Genomic DNA, 20,969 nt, shown 5'->3' on the forward strand with positions numbered 1-20,969 from the left:
GGGTGGCAGCCTCGAGGCCGGACCATGAGGTGCCCGGGCAAGGTGGTGGAAGGAGGGAGGGATGGAAAGGAAAGAAGTCTGGGGATGGAGGGGATGAGCGATGGAGATGACAAGGAAGAAGGGGAGTGTGTGAGAGGGGCGAAAGGATAAGCAGAAGAAGGGAGGGAGGGAGGGAGAAGGGATGTGTGCGAGGGAGCGATAACCGTGGAGGGAGGCTGCGGGAGCGAGGGATGGGGAGAAGGAGGGATGGAGGGAGCAGCGGGGAGGGGCGAGAAGCAGCTGGGAGCCAGAGATAAAGAGGGAGAAGGGTGCCCAGCACTGAGCGTGGGAAGGTGTCAGGCAGATGGACAGACGGATGGGTGAAGGGGTGGACGGATGGATGGATGGGGGATAAGCAGAGCGGGAAGGAGGGAACAGGGAGACGTGTCTACAGGGATGCTGGGGCGAGTGAGCCAGTGTGCCCAGGTCCTCAGCGTGCCCCCACGGGTTGGGAGGCATGAGCAAGGTTTGGGGTCCAGGGGTGCAGGAAGGGATGAGAAGTGCCTGAAGCTGTGGGGCTGGGAAGAGGCATGTTTGGGGGCTGTTGAAGTGTGGTCGTGCCAGGGACGCACCCCTGAACGTGCACCAGGATGCACGTGTGCAAGGCACGAGCAGGAGCACGAGGGAGAGTGTGTGGGCAGGGTGTGATCGGACGTGCAGTGGCTGAGCACACATGCAAGGTGTGAGAGTGCAAGGCGGGTGTGAGCGGACACTCAAGCCATGAGCGCACATCTGAGAGGTGAGTGGGTGTGCAAGGCATGAGTAAGTGTACTGAGCGTGCAGGGTCAGAGGATGTGTACACAGTGTGTGTGAACAGGGCGGGAATGCTTGTGCAGGGGTGAGTGTGAGCAGGGTGGGTGTGCTCGTGCTGGGGGTGAGTGTGAGCAGAGCAGGAGCGCTCATACAGGAGCTGAAGATGAGCAGATTGGGAATGCTCGTGCAGGGATGAGTGTGAGCAGGTTGGGAGTGCTCATGCAGGGGATAAGTGTGGGCACTGTGGGGGTGCTTGTGCAAGGGGTGAGTGTGCATGTGCTGCAAGTGTGCACGGGGCAGGAGTGCACGTGCAGAGCATTAGTGCACATGCATCTGAACGTGAGGAGGCAACTTGTGTTACACAAAGGTGTCCCCCCCTCCCTCAAGCTCCCAGGGGTCCTTGTAGCAGGACCCCCACACCAAGGCAACCCCAGTGCCAGCCGTGCCCTTGGGGACCCTTCTGTGGCTCCCTGAGGGGGTGCAGGGGCAACACCCCATGTCAGGCTCCCAGAGGCTGCCCTGAGCTCCATGAGGACACGCAGCTGGTGGCCCTTCCCACACAGGGCACACTAGCATGGCCCAGCTTGAAGAAAGACCCCCCCAAATCCTGACCGAATTTCCAAGGCACCTTAAATGCCCAAGCAAAATCCGGCAGGAGCTGGCAGCTGCAGAGAGGGACCTGCCACAAAATGATAACATCTTCCATGCTATATATAGCGCTGTCTTTATATACATATACAGATATATATTTATTTATGCTGCTTCTAGGAGGATGCCAGGGAGAAGGAAACACACAGGTAGGGCATGTGTAGGACTGCAGGGGTGAAGTGTGCAAGATGTGCAAGGTGTGAGCACATGCATGGGGCATGAGTGCATATGCAAGCGTGTGCGGGGTGTGAGCGTGCAAGGTGTGAGCGCCTGTGCGAGGTGTGAGCGTATGCATAAAGCAGGAGGTGTGTGCAAGGTGCAAGCGCTTGTACAAGGTGTGCAAGCTGTCTGCATGCAGGGTGCAAGCGTGCGCGTGCAAGACAAGACCGTGCATGCAAGGCATGTCTTTGCAGGTGACGAGCACACGTGCAAAGCACAAGTGGGTGCAGAGGGGCTCAGGGGTGCTGTGTCCCCAGCTGGGACAGCAATGCCACCTCAGGGGACCCATTGGGGCACAGGGGTGGGGGCACTTGCAGCACCTGAAGCAATGTGGGGTGCGATGGAAAGAGGGGAAGAGCCACCCCAGGCTCCCTGCAGCCGGGAGCGGGGAAGGTGCCGGAGCATTGTCAGAGGAGGGAGGATTTCTTTATTTTGATGATAATTTCCTAGTGTTTGGGGCTGTCAGGTTCCTGGTTAGCAGCTCCCCCTCCGTGGAGCTGCTCCATGTAGTTGACACTGCAATTGTTTTCTGAAGAGAACACGCGACTCTCTTCTTATGTATTCCCTTTCCCAGTGTTTGTATTTGCTTCAAAGTCTCCTCATCACCCTGTTTGGTGACAAAAACTCATGTCTGAAGATCAGGGTAATGTGTTGCTTTTCAAAGCCCGTGGAGGAGGGGGTTGGTAGACATGGGTTTGCTGCATTATTTACTTCCCCACGGCACCCTGCCTCCCTGGCAGCCCTGCCTGTTCCCCCCCACTGCCAGGTGCTGGGGCACCAGCTCTGCCATCTGGGACCCCCTGGGCGCTTAGCATCCTACCCCACGCTCTGGGATAGTTGGGGACACCCAGGCACAGCAGCACTCAGGACAAGCAGGAGGTTGGGGGGTACCCACACTGTGCCCAGCAGCTGTTTAGCCAGGCAGGAGCCCCCAGGTAGGATTTGGAGCCCTCATACCCTGCCACGGAGCAGAGCAGACACCCCCCAGCTCTGCCAGTGGCACATGGCATAGTGACAAGGTGGTCCATCCCTTGCCCACGTCCAGGCTGGGCAAGGGGGGGGTCAATGGGTCTGCACCCGAGGCTCCCCGTTGCATGGCGGCACTTGCTAACCGATTGTGTGCCTGTGCCATGGCAGGCAGACTGGCCCCAGCCCCATGAGCTGCTGGTACCCTGTGGTCACCTTGCCTGGTGGCCTGTCCCCTCCAGTGGGACCCCCGCAGATGTGTCCTTGCAGCTGGCAAGCAAATCAGGGCAGGAAGCAGAGTGCGGGAGACGGGAGGGAATGCGGGAGCGGTGTGTGCTACCCTGAGCTCAGCACCGGTGCTCAGCACCCTCCAAACGGCAAGTGTGCAGGCATACAGTATGTGTGGCTGGGTGTGCACACTGAATGCAGCTGTGTGTGCATGCTTGGGTGTGCACACTGAATGCAATGCGGTCAGGTGTGCACATGCATGTTGAATGCAGCTGGGTGTGCACAGCTGTGCGTGCACGCTGATTGCAGCTGGATGTGCACGGCTGTGTGCGCATGCTGAGCACGACTAGGTGTGAGTTGCAGCACCCGCTCGCACAGGCATGGGACGTGTGCTGGGGAATCGCGCTGGCAGGTGTGCTGGCACAGCCTCCCCCTCCACGTGTGTGAGGTGCCACGAGCACAGGCAGTTCTCTATCTAATTGATCAATTAATTATCTCCGGCATTCAGCTGCATATTGGTTTTAGATGAAGGGATAGGCTAACAAGCAGATTAGGCGTGTGTCTTCAAGGGAGTGATCGAGCGGAGACGTGGGAGGAAGGAAGAGAGATAGGAGATAGGCGAATGCAGAATAAGGGCCCCTTGCTATTGCAAAGACTGGAGCCAGGAGCTGGAGCTGGCACCAGGGTCACAGCTGCAGCGATGCAGAGGCACTGTGCAGAGGATGCTCCAGAAATGTTGATGCCGAGACAGAGGATGCTCCAGAAATGATGGGCCAAGGCAGGAGGATGCTCCAGAAATGGTGATGCCGAGATACAGGGTGCTCCAGAAATGATGGGGTGAGGAAGGAGGATGCTCCAGAAATACTGCTGCTGTGGCAGGAGGATGATGCTGTGGCATGAGGAGGATGCTCCAGAATCAGTGCTGAGTGCCCAGTGCCCACCATGGTCTGCAGCCCTGGCCAGGCTCATCCTTTCTCCATCCCCTCTGCCCTGCCCAGGATGGCTGGGGCCAGTCAGGGGAGACTCCTGGGTGCCACCGGTCCTCGTGGGTCTGGGCAGGCAGCAGGTGGCGTGACCATGCATGCTGGGGAGCAGGGTCAGCACAGCTGATTCTCCTGGAGCTCTTGTGTTTTCTAGGACAATCGGCACCCCAAAACTGCTGGGGTCGGGCAAACGCAGGCAACTTTCCACTGGTGTTCAGGAGAAAGGATGGCATCAGTGTCAGCCCCCGCTCACCCCTGACTTCCCCGGTGGTGCCTGATAGTAGCAAGCCCCTAGGGATGGCCCGAGGAGGTGGCCGCGGGTATCAGCCATCCCACCTAGCATCGGGGCTCATTAACGTGACAGGCTGTCACTCAGGCTGCAGCCAGCCCTGGGGGCACACCTGGGGCTGAAGAGACCCCCACCAGCATAGGGCCGGTGGCAGAGCCTTTGCATCCCTCCAGCACGCTTTACAGCCCGTGGGGACAGCGGGGAGGGCTGCACACCCTCACCGAGCCTCCCTGGGCACCCGGGCGCAATGTCTCCCTGCAGGTTGTGGGGGCAGGGGGGGGGGCCGCAGCCAGGCACAGCGTGTGGGCAGGGGAAGGCAGCAGTGCCTGCCGCAGTCCCTGCCTGTCGCCCCAAGACCACAGTCCCAGAGTGCCTCGTTTGCTGCCAGTCTGTGTCAGGTGCTGATCCCCACCTGTCAGCGCGGGATATGACAGTCCATTAATGACCGTTGTGGAGCAGGATAGCTCTGCACACCGGGGAGGAATAATTGTTTGACTTTCTTTACTTCCCATCCTGCTGTCACTTGATCTTCGGAGTCCTGTCAACCATGCGGCATCCTCCAGCCCCCTCCCGCAGCACAAACAAGCACCGCACGGCTCAGAGCACACACACGCACTGTATCCTGCAAGCATTGAGCAGTCACACACGGGAGCTCACGTACATGTATGCACACGCGGTGTGCACACACATCCCTTAGCCTGTCTGCATGCAGCAATGAAGTACATGCACGTACACATGCAAATGCAGCCTATATCCTGCATGCATGTTCCTGCACAAACATACACAGCATATACACACACATCCTTTATTCTGGGAGCATTCAGCACTAAGAAACACACCCACATGCTCGAACACACCACCCGTTCAGCGTGCGCATGCACACACACATGATCAGCCCTGGGACATGTATGTACAGGCACACACAGTCCATATACAGCACCGGGACACACAAACACACCCATACAGCGTTCCCACACCTGTCACCTCCATCCCACATGCATTTGCAGGCAGGGAGCACACGCATGCCATTGCCTGGGCACGTGAGGTACCAGCACGTCCCAGTGTTTTTGCCAGTCGGGAACTCTGGCTTGTCCTAGCTGAGCTCCAGCCACCCCCCTCAGCCTGGCACAGGCACAGCTGTGGCCCCAAAACCTGCCCAGGGAGGGGGGGTGTGCCCCCAAATGTGCATACTGCATGCACTGAGCGTGCATTAGTGTGCAGAGGTGTGTGCCCAGCCACGTCCATTCACCCAGGGCCGGGCTCCCATCATGTCCCACAGCACAGGAGGAGCTGAAAAGAGACAAGCAGGGTTAGGCTGAGGTTGTGGGGCAGGCGATGTACTGCCGAGGAGGAGGAGGAGGAAGGGGGCAATGCTAGCTGAGGTTGCGGTCACTGCACAGCCAGGGGATGGGTTGGCTGGCCACGACAATGCCGCACAGGGAAGGCTCATCGCGTCTGTCGGGGCCCTCGAGGGCAGAAAGCATTTTTCTCGTTAGCCCAGACGTGCTTGCCACTCTCGGGCTGCCTGCCTGATGCCCGCAGCCGTTCCTCCTCCCCGCTGCTCCCGCCGCTTGCCTCGGCATAATTAAAGATCCAACGACCTTTGCCGGCTGCCTGAGACGCTGGAACAAATGAACGGTAAGCGCCAGATTACAGCCTGGCTCGGCAGCTCCGCAAATCCCTTTAATGAGACGTTTAGGCAGGGCCAGCGGGGTGCCCGGCTGCCAGGGTGGGCTGGCACGGGCGGTGGCGGCACCTCGGCCAGCCTGGCCATTGCTTGGGGACAATGGCACCGATGGATCCCAGTCCTGACTCCATCCCTGTCCTTCTGGGCAAGGGTCTTCAGGGCACCGGCCCCACAGGCAGCCTGGTAGCCAGTCCTCGTTGCAGTGGTCACCGGGGCTCCAGCTCCCCCCCATCTTGCTTTGCACTCACATATGTCCCGCGGGAACAACGCAGTGAACAGCACTGGGGAGAGGGCTAATGGCACCAGGACCAGCATCCTGCAGGGACACGGGGTCCCCAGCCACAGGGCTCGGGAACGGGCACAGCAAGCCCAGCCTGGGGCTGCTGGGAGGTTTATCCCTTCCGATTGTAATATCAAAAAAAGAAAAAGCCTGAATGACTGATGGGGCCGTAAGGATGCAAATCAATAATTGACACCACGAACAATGTCTCCACTCATATTAGTGCCAAATTAAGCTGTTTACTCAAACTTTTGCCGCACAAGGAGAAGCCGGGGCCGGCGCGGGGAGCCGAAGATGGATGGCATGCTCGGGGGCCCGGAGGTGTGATTTTTCTTGCCGTGACAGACAGTTTGCAACAACGATGGCCTTCCCCTCCTCACCTTCAATTTTGGAAGGTGGAGATGTGACAAGGGGACTCGGAGAGCACCCAGGTAGCGGGACTCTATCCAGGCATGCTGACTGCCAGGGCTTGGGGCTCACCTGAGCATCCTCCCATCCAGAAAGAGCCCGATGCCCCTGTCCACTCCTGGGGACATCTGAGATGGTGGCAGGGGCCAAGGTGGCCCCAGACTCTTCCGTGACATGTTGCAGGGACCAAGTGAATTGGGAAACAAGGCGACATCCCAGCTGGACTCCCTTCACAACCACACTGAGCTGACTGGTGTCCCTAGCTTATCTGCACTGTCGCAGCACGTCCCTGCCCCAGGGGTTATCTCCAGAGTCCCTGGGTGCCTCTGAATGGGGACATTTATCCCTGGTGTCCCTGGGTGCCCTCACCCAGGGTGTTGATCTCTGGTGTCCCTTGCTGCCCCTATGCTGGGACATTTATCCCTGGGGTCCCTGCCCCAGGTGTTACTCTCCAGCATCCCTGTGCCTGGTTTTTATCTCCAGTGTCCATGGCATTAAGTGATTCACTGCCCCCATCTCGCTCTGCTTTCTGCTCACCATGTCCAAGAGCCTGCTGGTAACCACAGCACACTCCATGTCCTCCGGCCATTTGAGTCCCTCCCCACGGCCGTGACATCTTCCCCGTTCCCCACCAGCTGGTGAGTTGTTGGCCAAGTACACATTTCCAGCAAAATTTGAGGGAAGACCAAGATGACCAGTGAATTCAGGTCAAGCTCAGCCAGTACAGAAATGAAACCAGGGATGCAACGCAGGAGAGCAGCAATATTTTCCAACCTAGTGATTCCAACATGGGGTTTTCCAAATTGACGATCTCTGGCTAGCAGAGCAAAACCCATTGGCTAGGGCACACAGTGCCCTGCACCCTCTTGGTGCTCAGCATCACCCAAGCCCTGGGATGCTCACATTTGGGACGCAGTGTGACAGCTGGGCAGCATGGAGACCTGAGGATGGAAGAGCCAGGGATGCTCCCTCTTCCCAGAGTGGCGCAGGCAGAGAGAGGGCAGAGGCGGGGGCCGGCAACATCCACCTCATGCCTTTTAATAAAACATGAATTAGGTGCCAACGCATATTAGATTCACTTCCCTGGTGACAGAAAATCAAAGGCTTCTCCCATCTTTTCTAGAGGCGCGCTCCTGATTGATCTGGAAGAAGCAGCTCAGTGCGAGGGAAGGAGTCTATACACACCGAAACAGCTCTTTAATTTCTTAATTTAATATCTGACACGTAAAGATTCTCATTAAGCCAGTCAATGAAGCCTGGAAATACAATTTTCGTGCAAACTGTCGCTATCATAACTTACACGAAACTTCAGATGGTGCCCTGTAAGCGGTGTGATTAAAACCATTCATCTTCCCTGTCAGTCGCCAGCTCCCGCACCCCCCCAGCCGGCCCCCCGCCCCATGTCGCCTGTGCCCGCCACGGCCGGCCAGGCTCAGCACCGCGTGGAGCTGGTGGGTGCCGCCACGGCGATGGGCATCCAGCTGATGCTCTACAGCTGCATCCCGGGTCGGATCCTGCAGAGGCACAGGGGGAGTGCTGTCTGGACCAGGCAGGCAGGGGGTTACGGGCAGCATGCTGGGCAGCACCCCACCAGGCACAGCCTTCGCAGTGGGTCCCCAAGCCCTGAAATCTTCCCGCTGGGGCATGCGCAGGAGGGAGAGCTTCCCGAAGACGCTAATTAGGCAAATTAATTCCTATTGAGTTGCAGCTCTTCTCTGCCTTAGAAGAAAAAAAAAAAAAAAGCTACTTACTTCAGTGCTGATTAAATCCCAAATATCGAGACAAGGATTAGACCTGAGACTATTCCTTTGGGGGTGCCCCCCACCAGGCAGAGCGGGGACAGGGCTGCTCACAGCCAGCGCCTGCCTGGCACCATGCAGGCATGCTGGGGAAGGGGCTGGCCAGGGACCGAGGTTTGCACAGGGACATGAGCCATTACCCTCCTCGATGGGCTGTCATTCCTCACATCCCCTGGCACTGCCAGTGCCAGGCAGAGCACACATCAGCTGGGCTTGTTCCTCCTGCGTGGGCTGAGGAAGAGGATGGTAAAGCTGCATGGGTGCAGGGCACCACCCAGGTACAGGGCATTAGGATGCTCTGCCATGGCGAAGCCTTGCTGAGCCTCAGGGTGCGCTCTGAAACCTCCCGTGAGAGGGAGCCGGGGAGGTGTCCCACCCTTGCTGGAGCCTAAGGGTGGGTTAAATGACTTCTCAGGCTTTTCTGCCTCTCTCCACCTTTTGTTCTCCTCTTCCCTATCCAGCCCTGCTGAGCCTTTCAGCTCCAAGAAAACTCCAGGAATTTCCCAGCAGCTGGAAACTCAGTGCTGGACACCATGCTGGGGGAGAAAAGCTACCCCAGGGGGACTCAGCAAATGCTGGCAGATCTGTCTCACCCTGGTGAGATGGGTGTTGCACCACACCAGGTGGGAGCAGGGAAATGTTTCCCTGATAGCACTTGCCACCTAAATTTCTGTCCCAGCAGCTGGTGTCCAACAGAGGAGAAGAGCTGGTGACAAGGTAGCAGAGAAAGGGACTCGTGAGCACCACTGGCTGCCCAGCCCTTGGCTTTCTGCAGCCCCATTGTGGGGGCATGGTGCCATGGCACTGCACAGCCCCATCACTGGTGGTGCCTGTGGCTAGCGGGTATCAGACACTGTCCCCCCCACCTGAAGCATGCAGCTGCCCCCTGCCTGCCCTCCCGCTGGGAGGGGGCGCATCCCTGCATTGGAGGTGGGTCCCCCAGTTACCCCAGCCAAGGTCCAGCTGCCATGCCTGGTCACTGAAGGATGCTCCAGCAAGGCGAAGGTTGGGAAGAGCCTCCAGCATATTCTGGCATTGCGATTGCCCCAGAGGTGTGTGCAGCTCCGGAGGGGGAGGAAGGCGGCTGAGTGGGTCACCCAGCTCTACCCCTGTCCCCTGGGCTGCCAGCTTGGATGACTTTGATTCCAACCTCTCACTAGAGACAAAACCTGCCCTGAACAGCATGGGCACCCACTTCAGCCCAGCCATACCAGCTACAGGGGCACCCTATGGGTTCTGAACCCAGGGCACCCCAACAGAGAGACCCCGAGGGGGCACCTTGTGGGTGGCCCCTGGGGAAGGGCTCCGGAGGACATGGCGCCCGGTGCCTGCTCGTCGTGCTGGCAGAGCAGCTTTCCTTGTCTTTCTTCTGTGTGTTATCTCGAGACGTCGGAGCTGCCAGCTCCTGCCAGCGCTCACGCAGCCTGACGTCGGTGCAGCTTGAAAGTGCGCGTGGCGTGTTTGATGTCAGGATTACCGGCTGGGTGTATTGTAAATGCTAAAATGAAATAAGAAGATTAGAGAAGAAAAGCACCGCTCCGCAGCGTGCGCCTGCCGATTGCCTCCCGCTGGATCTTCTGCGGATGACGGGGGGCACGGGGACCCAGCCCAGTGGCAATCATGCGGCAGAGGAAGCTGTGCCGTGGAAAGGGTTAAAATGGGCCAAGCATCTTCCACCGTTGCTGGTGCTGCTTGCCATCCATGCATGAGCCCAGACAGGGCGAGAGGCAGGACGGACCCCTTCCCAGCTCTCTGGGGTGCTGGGCACCCCAATGTTCTGGCTCATGTAAGTATTCACCGACTGCTCCTGCCGGCTCCCAGCCTGGGTCCTGGGGGTCAGCGAGCAGCCCTGCATCAGCCCTGTCTTGCCCAGCCCTGGAGCAGAACATGGTGGGGTAGTGGGGTGACATGGGGCTGGGTGGGTGCCTGCAGCCTCGCAGGGAAGCCGAGTGAGCTCTGCATCCCTTCACACAATGCTGCGTCCCTTCCCCAGGAACAGAGGCACAGCCACCTCCCAGCCTTGGGAGCTGGCTTTTAGGGCAGAAAAGGCTTGTACCTCCTCAGAGGTGAGTGATGACCCTCTGCAGGTCTTGCCGGGGGAATTTGGGGGTCTCCAAAGGGCGGGTGGGTGCTTTCTTCTCCCCCACTTGCGTGGCAGGGTGTCCTTGCCCATCCAAGCCGAGACCCAGCAGTGGGCAGCTCCACACCCCTCCCGCACCCTCTCGCTCCCCGCACCAGCCTCTGCCAGGCAGGGAGGCAGGCCAGCAGGCCATGGCCCCACGGGCAAGTGTGACAGCCAGAGGGTATGGAGGGAGAGCCAGGGCAGGGGTCAGGCCCTGCCAAGCCACTCTATCTCCCACTGACAGCAGCACGCCCTTGAGCATCTCTGCCAGCACCCGAGGATGCAGCCCCACACACGCCAGCCTCTGTGCGGGCAGGAGGACAGGAGGCACTGAATTTCAGCGGCAGCATGATTAGTCTTTATTTTCAGTTGTGCCCTTGGCCTCAGCCTGGCAGAGCTGTGGCTTGTCTTGCTGGGCCCCACTGTCAGTGCTGGAGGAGGAGGAAGAAGAGGAAGAGGAGGGGGAGGCCACGCCATGCTCCCCACAGCACTTCTTCTGCTGGTCCTGCAGGACACCAAGCTGGACGTGGGCAGCAGTGAGTGGGGCACAGGGCTCAGCCTCACACATGCAGCCCCACATCCTCGCTGGCAGGATAAGTCCTGGACTTGCACCTCCTCCCAGTACGGCAGAGCACCCTCCCCATGAATCCCTGCTGCCAGAGGAACAGCTCATCCCCCCAGGAGTGATGCGGGATCCCCTGCCCACACCCTGCCACGGCAGCATGCAGTCCCCCCAGGACTGCACCCAGCACCCCGCGTCCAGCAGCTGGGCACATCCCATGTGATGGTGCATCCTCCACCCAATTCCATGCCCAGCAGCTCTGGAGCAGGCAGGGCAGCGGAAAGCTGAGCACCAGCCGCCTCCAGGGACTCTTCCCTTCCCTGCAGCGAGGAACCGCAAGCAGGCTGGCAGCTGGCCCTGTGCCGTAACCGTGCGGGTACCTGCCTCCCCCCCTTATCTCTTGCATCTGTTCCCAATCAAAGCATCATTTCAATCCATTCAGGAGAAGGTTCTTCTCCCCCTGCTACCAAATGCTATTGTTTTTCCGAGGTGCAGCAAGTAGGGAACAGCGGCTCATCACCTGCCTGTGCCAGCTCTGCTCAGACACGTGCGGGCAAGAGCCTCAAGCAAGCCCCTGCTTGGCTCCTGCCTGCCGAGAGCGGAGCTGATTTCATCCCCATGGCAAAGCACTGGGTTGCCAGGGGGGCAGACGGGGCTGGTACCCCCTGAGGGAGGTGGCAGCGGGGGGCTCAACCCCCTTTCCAGTTCTTGGAAGTTGGTTTCGGCAGTGCTTGATGCCCAGGTGGACATGCACGTGGGGCTGCTGAGTGGGTGCTGGAGACTCATTGCAATGCTCATGCATGTCCCCCATCACACAGGCTTTGCTGCCAGCTCTGGGATCCCTCTGGAGTAAGGTCAGCTCTTCATGGCCTGGGGTTGGTGCAGACCCCCACTTGCCCCCCACGCCACCGTGGATGTGCCAGGGATGGTCGGGTCTGGCTCCCTCCCCTGCGGGACTCACCTCCACACATTGCTGAGGGGCGTCTGTTGCTTCTGCACAATTAATGAGCTTTAATTGCCTGTAAACACATCCCCGGCAGTGCCAGAGCTGCCATGGGAAGTCACTGGAGTCGGGAAAAAGGAATGGGAAAAGGGAATCATAGCAACTGTTGCTACGGCTGGACCGGCGGTCCAGAAACATGGCAATGCCCAAGTGGGGCTGGCAGTATTGCCCAGCACTGGCCACAGCCCTGGGGGCATCAGTGCAGGGGGCACAGGGATCCCAGCAGGGTCCATGTCGCCCTGCCCTTGGTGCCACCAACACCACTGTGCCAGGGTCCTGAGTCACATGGGGCTCAGGCACCCCCCAGAGAGCCCCCATGCTGGGACATGGTTGCGTTTGGGAGTCCCGTGGAGGGTCTGGGCTGCCAGAGCTGGGCGATGTGGGGAGAGGTCCCTGCCCTCCACCTCCTCATGTCCCCTGGGCTGGATGTACACACATCTACATGGCGCTAATGAAGTTTGCAAAGGTCAGGGCTCTGGGTGTCAAGAGGCAGTTTCTGTAAATGCTATTTTCTAGCTCAGTGCCCTGTAACTCTCCCTGACTGTTGTGCTTAAATAAAACAAACAGCGCATTTTAATCACCCCCGCACGCCGCTCCCAGGTGCTGCTCCCTGTCCCCGGCGCAGCTCACAGTCCCCCTGCCCACCACGGGCCCCATCCCGCACCCTTCCCCATGGCACAGGACAGGATGACTGGGGGACCACCCAAAGGTGTCAGGCAATGCTCCTGGGGGCTGTCCCTAGAATGGCACTGCAGCGTGGGGACTAATGTCACACCAGTGCAGGAGTGGGACGCACCTCTGTCCTGAGTGAGCACAGCATCGGTAGTGTAATGTGGGCTCGGTGCAGCATCCGTCCCCTGCTCATCACTCACCCAGCAACAGGAGAAGTCCCAAGGAGCCCATATGTGGCCACATGTGCATGTATGCACATACGCGTGTGTGTTCACATGCGTAGGAATACGCATGTGCAGGTGCATGTGTTTGCAGGTGCATCCTTATAAGTGCTGGTGTGTGAGTGCACATGCAGTTGTGTAATCATGTGTTTGTGTATACAGGGATGCATGTGCATATATGCATATATATGTGTGCATATATATATGCACGTCTGCATGCATGTGTGTGCATATAGTAGGCATGCCTCTGTGTGTGTGCACTTGTATAACCACGCACTCTTGTACAGAAATGTCTGTGCCAAGCATGCACAGATGGGCGTACGTGTGCATAAGACTGCATATGTTTGCTTGTGCATGCAGGTGTGTTTGCACACACTGCATCTACATGCTCAAGTGCACACACGTGTGTGTGTGCGCACACCACCTCCTCATACCATGCATTTGTAGCAGGTTTTGTCGCTGCAATCACAGGGAAGTTTTGCTTAAGCCCGGATGAAGGACAGGCCTGGGTGCGGGAGCAGCGGCGGCAGCAGCAGCCGGAGCGACACGCACCCGCGCCAGAGATAAGTTCCTGCCACAAAGTTTTCTTTCCCTGCTAATTTTCTGATTAGCCCCTGTCTGATGCGTCGGCAGCAGCGCTCCACGGAGCTTATTCAAAGGCGGCGTAATCTTTCTAAGCAGCAAACAGGGGGCAGGGACGCCATTCAGCTCCCAGCAGACAGAGCCGTGCGTCGGGAGGTAATAACTCTTCAGGGACTCGGAGCCGAGCACTGACAAGCCGCCGGGAGGGCTGTGGAAATCCTTTCTGCGGATGAGCCGAGAGGATTCTCCTGCTATCCCCTAAAGCCTGCGTGTCACCTAGTCCAATAAAAGGCATTATCAGGAAGGTGGCATTTTCTTCTAGCATATCTCAGGCCTCCAGCCCAGCCCTGACTCTGCTGGCTTTGCATGAGAACGGGAGGCTTAGGGCACAGCGGGTGCTGGGTGCTGCCTGCCAGGGATGCTGCTGGGTCGGGGGCTGCAACCCACTTTCTGTGCCCCCCAGCAGAGGAGGGGTTGGGGAGCGTGGCTGTGCCCGCTCTCCATCCTGCACCTTCACTGGCCTGTAGCCACCCACCCTGTAGCACCCAGCCCTGCGCCGTCTGCCTTTGAGGAGGTGCGAGGTGGAGGGCTGGGGAGTTTGCGGGACTCAGAGTAGCTGAATGGACCCGGCATCTGTGGTGTGCAGTCCTATCCTGGTCCATCCCTCAGCCAGGGGTGATACTGGGTCACCGTGGGGGGATCCTGCCAGCCATGGGGGTGCCAGGCACCTGGTAATCACAGCCCCAGCTCCAGGGAGAGTGTCCCCAGGGCTGGGGAGAGCATCTAGAAGGAGGTGCAGCGAGGCTGTGCTGGGGGTACCATGCCACAGAGAGAAGGATGGACGTCATGGTGCAGGAGGTCACCCTGGGGTGGTGCTGGCCGTCCCGTGTCCCCTGGATCCTGCCTGGTCCTGGACCACAGAGGAGCTGCCAGCCTGTGGCATTACCTGCTGCAGCCAGGCCCCCAGGGATGGGGCATGTACCAGGGCATGATGACCAGGTGGTGCCCATGACTGGAGGGGACACCAGCCCTAACCCCCGAGCCAGCAGGGCGCTTCCCTACTGCCCCCCACCCTGGCACAACCCCAGGGTAGGGGGAGACCGGCCATGCGCAGCACGTGCAGCGCGGGGGGGCACCCATGCCTGCTCCTGACCAGCTAATTTACTGTGCTGCTGTGCACCACGCTAGCCAATAACTTTGAAATGATGTGGAGATTTGCAGCCGAACCCTCTCATAAAGAGATTTAGGAGGGTGACGAAGATAATTAAACATCCTTCCCCGAGTATTGACTTGCAGCTGAAAGGGGGAAAAATAACTACATTTTTCACAGTCCTTTTAAATCACCCTGATGGCCGGCTGGGGCACTGTGCAAACAAGCCCTGGCCTGGCAGCCGTGGGGCTGTGGGCACCACAGCCCTGTCTGCCAGGCTGGGAAAAGCGTGGTGGAGCAGAGCTGGAGTCTGGGCAGCCAGGGGCTGGTGCAGGGCCCCGGGCTGGCGGCAGGCAGTGTGAAGAGGATGGAAAGCTCCAGGGCAAACAAGGCAAGGATGACACGAGGCTGGCTGCCACCTGAGCAGCCCTGAGCAGAAGGGTTAAGCTAAAACGAGTAGTGTGGGGTGGTGGGAGAGCTAGGGAGGGGGGAACATGGGGCCACAGTACAGGGACAGTGGCAGGAGGCAAGTGGGGAGCAGGATGCAAGAAGGAGGCTTAGGGAGATGGGAGTGGGGGGCTTAAGGGGAAGCCTTTGAGGAGCATCAAGATACACACCAAAGCAGCTGCAGTGTGCACGCATGTATCTGCACACATATAGAGCATGTTTGCACCACTCTGTGTGCATGCACATGTATGTGCGTAGGTGCTCAGCGCCTGTGGGCTGCCCCGGGCCCCCGGCTGGTGCATTGCCGAGCTGTGGGTTGTGTCTCTCGCCAGCTGCATGTGCTGCCACGCATGTTCTGGCAAGCTGGGCACATGTGGGTGGCTGACACCCATGTCCAGACATGTCATTCCTATGTGGTCTCTGTGTCATGACGGCTTCTGTGCCACCAGTTGTGTGGAGGAGTCACAGGTGCCTGCTGGATGTCCATGCATGTAGCAGGATGCCATGAGCATGTTGCTGCTCCACAGCTGCATCCACGCATGCACTTGCCCAACGTGACTCCGCGTCACGCGTGCAGCGTGCTGCCATTTCTGTGCTGTGTGTCATGCGGATGAGTGTCACTGTGCAGTGTCCTGTGTAGATGTGTTACGTGGATATATGGATGCATGTAGCTGGAGGAGCATCCTGGGGCAGGACCCTGCCCTGGCATGACCCCAGTTGTAGGAGGACACTGAGGAGTGGCAGAGAGGTACACAGGTATTCAGGAGATATATGGAGTCACATCCCCCAAGGGGTCTTCTGGCCCATCTGCAATGGGGCAGACCTGCTGTGGGACCTGCCTCCTTAGTCTCTGCACCCCATGGAGCACATCCCATGCATTGCCCTCTACCAGGTTTCTTGAGGGCAGAACTGAGGCCAAAACTCATGACATGGGTGAGCAGGGAACCTTTACCCTTCTGTGCCCCTGTTCACTGTGCCAGCCTCTGGGAATGCGCCTGGCAGGCTCCCCCCCTACACACTTGTACTTTGCTATCAGTGCCACCTGACTTTGCCAGCGTGGATGATCTGAACCCCCTGCCCTGCCTTTGCCTGAGGGAGATGGTGCTGCCCTCTGCCCATCACCCTGTGAAATGATGCCAGAGATGAGACCTTGTCCTTGCACCGCAGACAGGGAAGGGACCCAGCAGGGCTGGGTACCCCAGCCGTGCTGGGTCCCAGCCTCCAAGGGGGCTGGGGGGAGCAAGCCCCTCCATACACACTTTTCCTTGACACCAGAAGCTCCCAAAGTGGCAGAAAAATGTCTACGCTTAAAGCATACCAGAGCTGGTGGTCCCCAGGTGCAGGGTGCCAATGCTGTCCCAAGAGGAAAGGTCCTGGGGCTTCATCTCATCCTCTGCTTAACAGCAAAGTTTACAGAGTGGCCCCCTCTCTGGGCTCCTTGGCACTGAGAGGAGTGTGCCCCCAGCATGCCCGCTGTTCTGGGGACCTTTAACTGGGCCCAGTAACACCGAGTGTCCCGAGAGCCTGAAACTGAGGTGCAAATCATTCCACACCCTCAGCTTTGAGCTGGCAAGACTGGGCTGTTCCTGGGGTGCCACAAAACAGCTCAGAGCAGCAGGGGACAGCAAGCGGGGGGGGGGGGGGGGCAAAGCCACCCCCCAATGCCACACTGGGAGGGCACATGGAGGAGCAGCCAGCACCCGCCTGGCACCGGTGTGGGGGACCCAGGTCAGAAGCAGCCCCAGCCATCACCTCCGCCTCCGTGGACGGGGTGGTGGCATCAGCGTGGAGCAGGGGAACACGTCACGTCTGCGGGTGGTGGCTGCAGGGGAGCTGCGGCTGTCCCCACGGCGGGCATGGATGGCCCTGCGCCTCTCTCTGCCTCTCGGCTTGCCCCTTTCCCTGCCCTCTCCCTGTCGCTGGCCATGTCCCCGTCGCTGTCGTCCGTGGAGCACGCGTGACACCCAGTGGGCGAGCGCCAGACTGCACACGCCGGGCGAGCCGCAGAGCCCGAAGCAGGGTCCCTGGGCACGGTGGCCCTGGCTTGGGGATGTCACCGATGCAGGGGACATTGTCCTCCTGCGGGGAATGGCGTGGCACTGCCCGAGGGAGCTGCAGCTGGGTTTTAACTTGGTTGGGTTGGATGAGCACATGGCTGGGTGTTCTCCGCAGCCCCGAGGCTCTGGGGTCTCTCCAGGCACCCAGGGGTCCCTGCAGCTCTGGGGCTCACTGGGGCTCTGAGGTCTCTCACCCCCCGTGTGAGTCCCTGCAGCCCCGTGGCTCTGGAGTCTCACCGGGGCTCTGGGGTTTCACCAGGACCCTGGGGGTCCCTGCAACTTTGGGGCCCCAGGGCTCTGGTGTCACTGGGGCTCTGGAGCCTCCCTGGGGCTGCAGGGGTCTCTGCAGCCCCAAGGCTTTGGGGTGTCACTGGGGGCCCTGTGGGTCCCTGCAGCCCTGGGACTCTAGGGTAGTCCCTGAAGTCCTGGGACTCTGGGACCACACTTGGCATGCAGGGGTACCTGCAGGACTGGGTCTCTGGGGTCTCCCCAGGACCCCAGGGTATTTCATGCCTTGCATCACTCCTGGGTCAGGATTTTGCTTTTCCCTGGCTTTCCTGCTGTGTCCCTCAAAGGGAAGGCAGCCTAGCCACAGCTAGCATGACCTGATGTCTTTCAGGTGCTTAACACCTTCCTGCTCCCCTCCTGGGATGATCTTCACCTCCCAGCCACCATTTCCTAATGCTGTGTGGCAGCTGTAACCCTTCCTAACTGCTCCAGTTGGGTTTCTCCAGGCCAGGAAACTCTCAGCCCACCTTTAGCTTTTCTTCCTAACTCTCTTGTTCATTCCCCAGGAGATAAACCCTGGTGGAACAAGGATCCGAGGGGAGCCAGCGCTGCAGTTCACATAAAGTCAAAGCAGAACCATTTTCTGTAGGAAAAACATTTTTCATTTCAATTTGCAAAGCCTTTCAAAGTCGATTCTCGGAGGAGCAGGAGCGGTCGCTGCAGAGGGGATTGGATGCTGTTCTCCAGCTCTGGAGAGGCTGGAAGCTCATCCTGCTGAGGCATCCAAGCTCATTAATGGAGCCATGAACACCCACATGCAAAGTCCTGCAACCTCACTCCCAGCATGTAAATCCCACATCCCGGCTCTAGAGTCTGTAAAGACACTTGGAGAGTTTAGAAATTTGACCTGGAGAATGAAAGGAGGAGGAGGAAGGGACCAGAAATTCCTTGTTCAGACACAGCTGGGATGGGACCTGGGTCCTCCTTACCATACCCTAACCAGGAGCCCCTGCGTGCCCTGGCCCCACCAGGCTCTGGAGAGGCCCCTGCTCACGAAGCCAGAGGCCGTGGGGCATGTGGGGATCCTAGGGGCTGCTGGCATGACAGTGCCCCATGTCATCCCCCACTGCCCATGCACAGTGACAAAGTGTGGCCAAGAGCAGGACCCTCCGTGCTCGCAGCAGATGGACCCATCTCAGCAGTGCCCTGGGAGAGCATGCCAGAGATGGGACAATCTTGTGAAGGGCAAGCCTGTCTCCTGATGCTGCATTTCTCACTTGGGAAGGCGCAGACATGGAGCACAGCTATACTGTCAGCCCAGGGAATGTAACTCTGTGCCACCCATGGGGCCACCACAAGCTGCTGGCGTCCCATAGCCAAGGAAAGCTAGTGTCCAACTAAACCAGGTGTGACAAGCCACTACCAGCTCCTGGATGCTGCAGGACGGTGGGGTTATACCACTAACCCCAGGGTGCAGGTTCAGCCAGCCCCAACAGCAGGGCCTGGAAGGCACCATGCAATGGGGATTCACCCAGAGCCCAGCCAGCTCCCTGCTAACAGATACTCATGCAAAATGAGCCTATAAAGTCCATCTTCCTTGGGCTCAGGTCTTGCTAGGGTGGCAGCTCTGATGCTTCCAGAGAAACATCCCTTATTTCTTCCCTCCCTGCTGCTGAGCTCCTGACACTTCCTCTGCAGAGGATGGGAAGGATGGGGCGGGAAGGATGGGGCTGTCATAACTTGGGGACACACCACAAAATTGCTGCTGAGATTGCCACTGCCTGGCCAGAAACTCAAGGTGGCTCCAGCCACAGGAAGTTTGATAGTCAATGTTCATGAAGAGAAGTTAAACAAGAGGTGACAGAGGCGAGGTCACATTAATGTGTGCCTTTACATTTGCTACAGTCACCTTCATCTCTCTGCCTTGGGGTGTGCAGGGTCCCAGCAGCATCACCCAGATCCAGACCTTGGGTCTAAAAGAGCCAAGGGCAGTGGTAAATGGGGTTGTTTTGAGCCCTGAGTGCTTGCAAGGGCAAGTGGGTCACAGGAACCCGTTTCAGCTCAGCTGGTGGCTTGCAGGGGACATGTGATGGTGACCAGCAAGATCTTGGGTGGCTGCACTGTTGTCCAGCTTGAACGCTGACCCCAGGGGCTGCTGCAGAAGAGAAGAAAGCACCTTCCATTCAAGTTTCCAACCTGTACAACCAGGGAGAGAAATGCTCCCAACTCTCAAGTGCAGAGAGAAATGTGGCCAGGCAGGGCTGGTTCCCGCTTCAATAATGCTGGGCAAGCAGTCTGCTCCTTCCCACACAGCCTGTTGGAGCTCCTCCATCCCCAGGACTGCAGTATCCTTCCTTCTTTCCCCCCATGGACACATTTTAGAGTTACAAAGCCCCCAGGCTCAGGTGCTACCTTCCCCCACACATCTACACACAGACTCTCCAGGCTGTGTCTGGCTCTTGCAGGGGCTGGGGTGACTGTCCACGCTTGCATGTGGACACACAGGTGTGCACATATTCACACACATGCTCCTGTGTACCCCATGGGACACTACAGCAATGGCGTTAGGCAGCTCTAGACCATAAATCTGTCTGGCCTCGCTTGCTTCCTACTCCACAGCCCCAAGGCCACCCCAAGGTCTTTCCTCTGCACTGTCCCCAGCTTGGGATCTGCCACTCCCCGCCCACTGTGGCAGCTTTTTAACTGAACATGGCGCTTGACAGTTCTGCCTCGCTGGCAGACAACCACGGCACCCAGAGCAACCCAAGCTGTGAAACACGCAGCCCCATGATGAGCCAGCGTGCATGGAGGAGCGGCTGCTCAGCCCACTGTGCCTCAGCATGGGCTGCTGCAGGCAGCTGCAGGCAGCCTTTCTCCCCAGGCAAGACTTTGCGAGCAGCTGCAGCTCTCCAGCTTTCTCCCTGCTCTCCCTTCCATGAGTTTTTGCCCATGCCTTGATGCCCAGCTGGCAGCTGGTCTCAAGCGGGGTACCCCAGGGTCAGTACTGGGCCCATGTTCCCCATCCTCATCAGAGGGTTGGATGAGGAGGCAAGTGCATCCTTGCCTTGCAGGTGAGGCTAAACTAGGGGAAATGGGTGTGCAGCAAATGACAGAGCCTCAGTCCAGGTGGACACCAAGAAACTCAAAATTCGGGTCAACAGAAACCTTGTGGACATCAACAAGATGGGCCAGATAACCCCAGGTTTCAGCCAGGCTGGGGACCGCGGGGCTAAGCAGGGTCCCAGTGAAAAGGACCTGGGACAAGGTCCCAGACAAGGCCCTGGACAAGAAGCTGAGCAAATGGGGCAAGCTGCATCTTGGGCAACATGAGGAGGAGCGTGGCCAGCAGGCTGAGAGAAGGGGTTGTCCCCTCTGTGCAGCACCAGGGAACCCCCAGCTGGGTGCTGAGCCCAGACTGGCCCCCCAGTTCAGGGAGAGGTGGAGGAGCTGGAGAAGGACCAGCAGATGCTGCTGGCAGGGCTGGGGACTGGACCTATAAGAGGGGTGGGTTGGGATCTACCGGCATCACGCAGCTACCTGGATGGCAGATGCAAAGGCAACGGAACCAATCTCTCTCAGTAGGGCATGAGGTGTAAGAAAGGACAACGGACACCAATTGCAGCTTC

At 58.8% G+C, this 20,969-nt stretch overlaps 1 long non-coding RNA gene across 1 annotated transcript; it reads left to right on the forward strand.

Annotated features, from left to right (window-relative positions):
* The first annotated feature begins 1,034 nt into the window (after positions 1–1,034).
* Positions 1,035–7,860, forward strand: LOC128134443 (uncharacterized). Its single transcript, XR_008232756.1, has 2 exons — positions 1,035–6,523; positions 6,984–7,860. It is a non-coding gene; the product is annotated as an uncharacterized LOC128134443 (long non-coding RNA).
* Positions 7,861–20,969: the final 13,109 nt, after the last annotated feature.

The sequence above is a fragment of the Harpia harpyja genome, chromosome 20 (genome assembly GCF_026419915.1).
Source record: "Harpia harpyja isolate bHarHar1 chromosome 20, bHarHar1 primary haplotype, whole genome shotgun sequence".
NCBI classification, from domain to species: Eukaryota; Metazoa; Chordata; class Aves; order Accipitriformes; family Accipitridae; genus Harpia; species Harpia harpyja.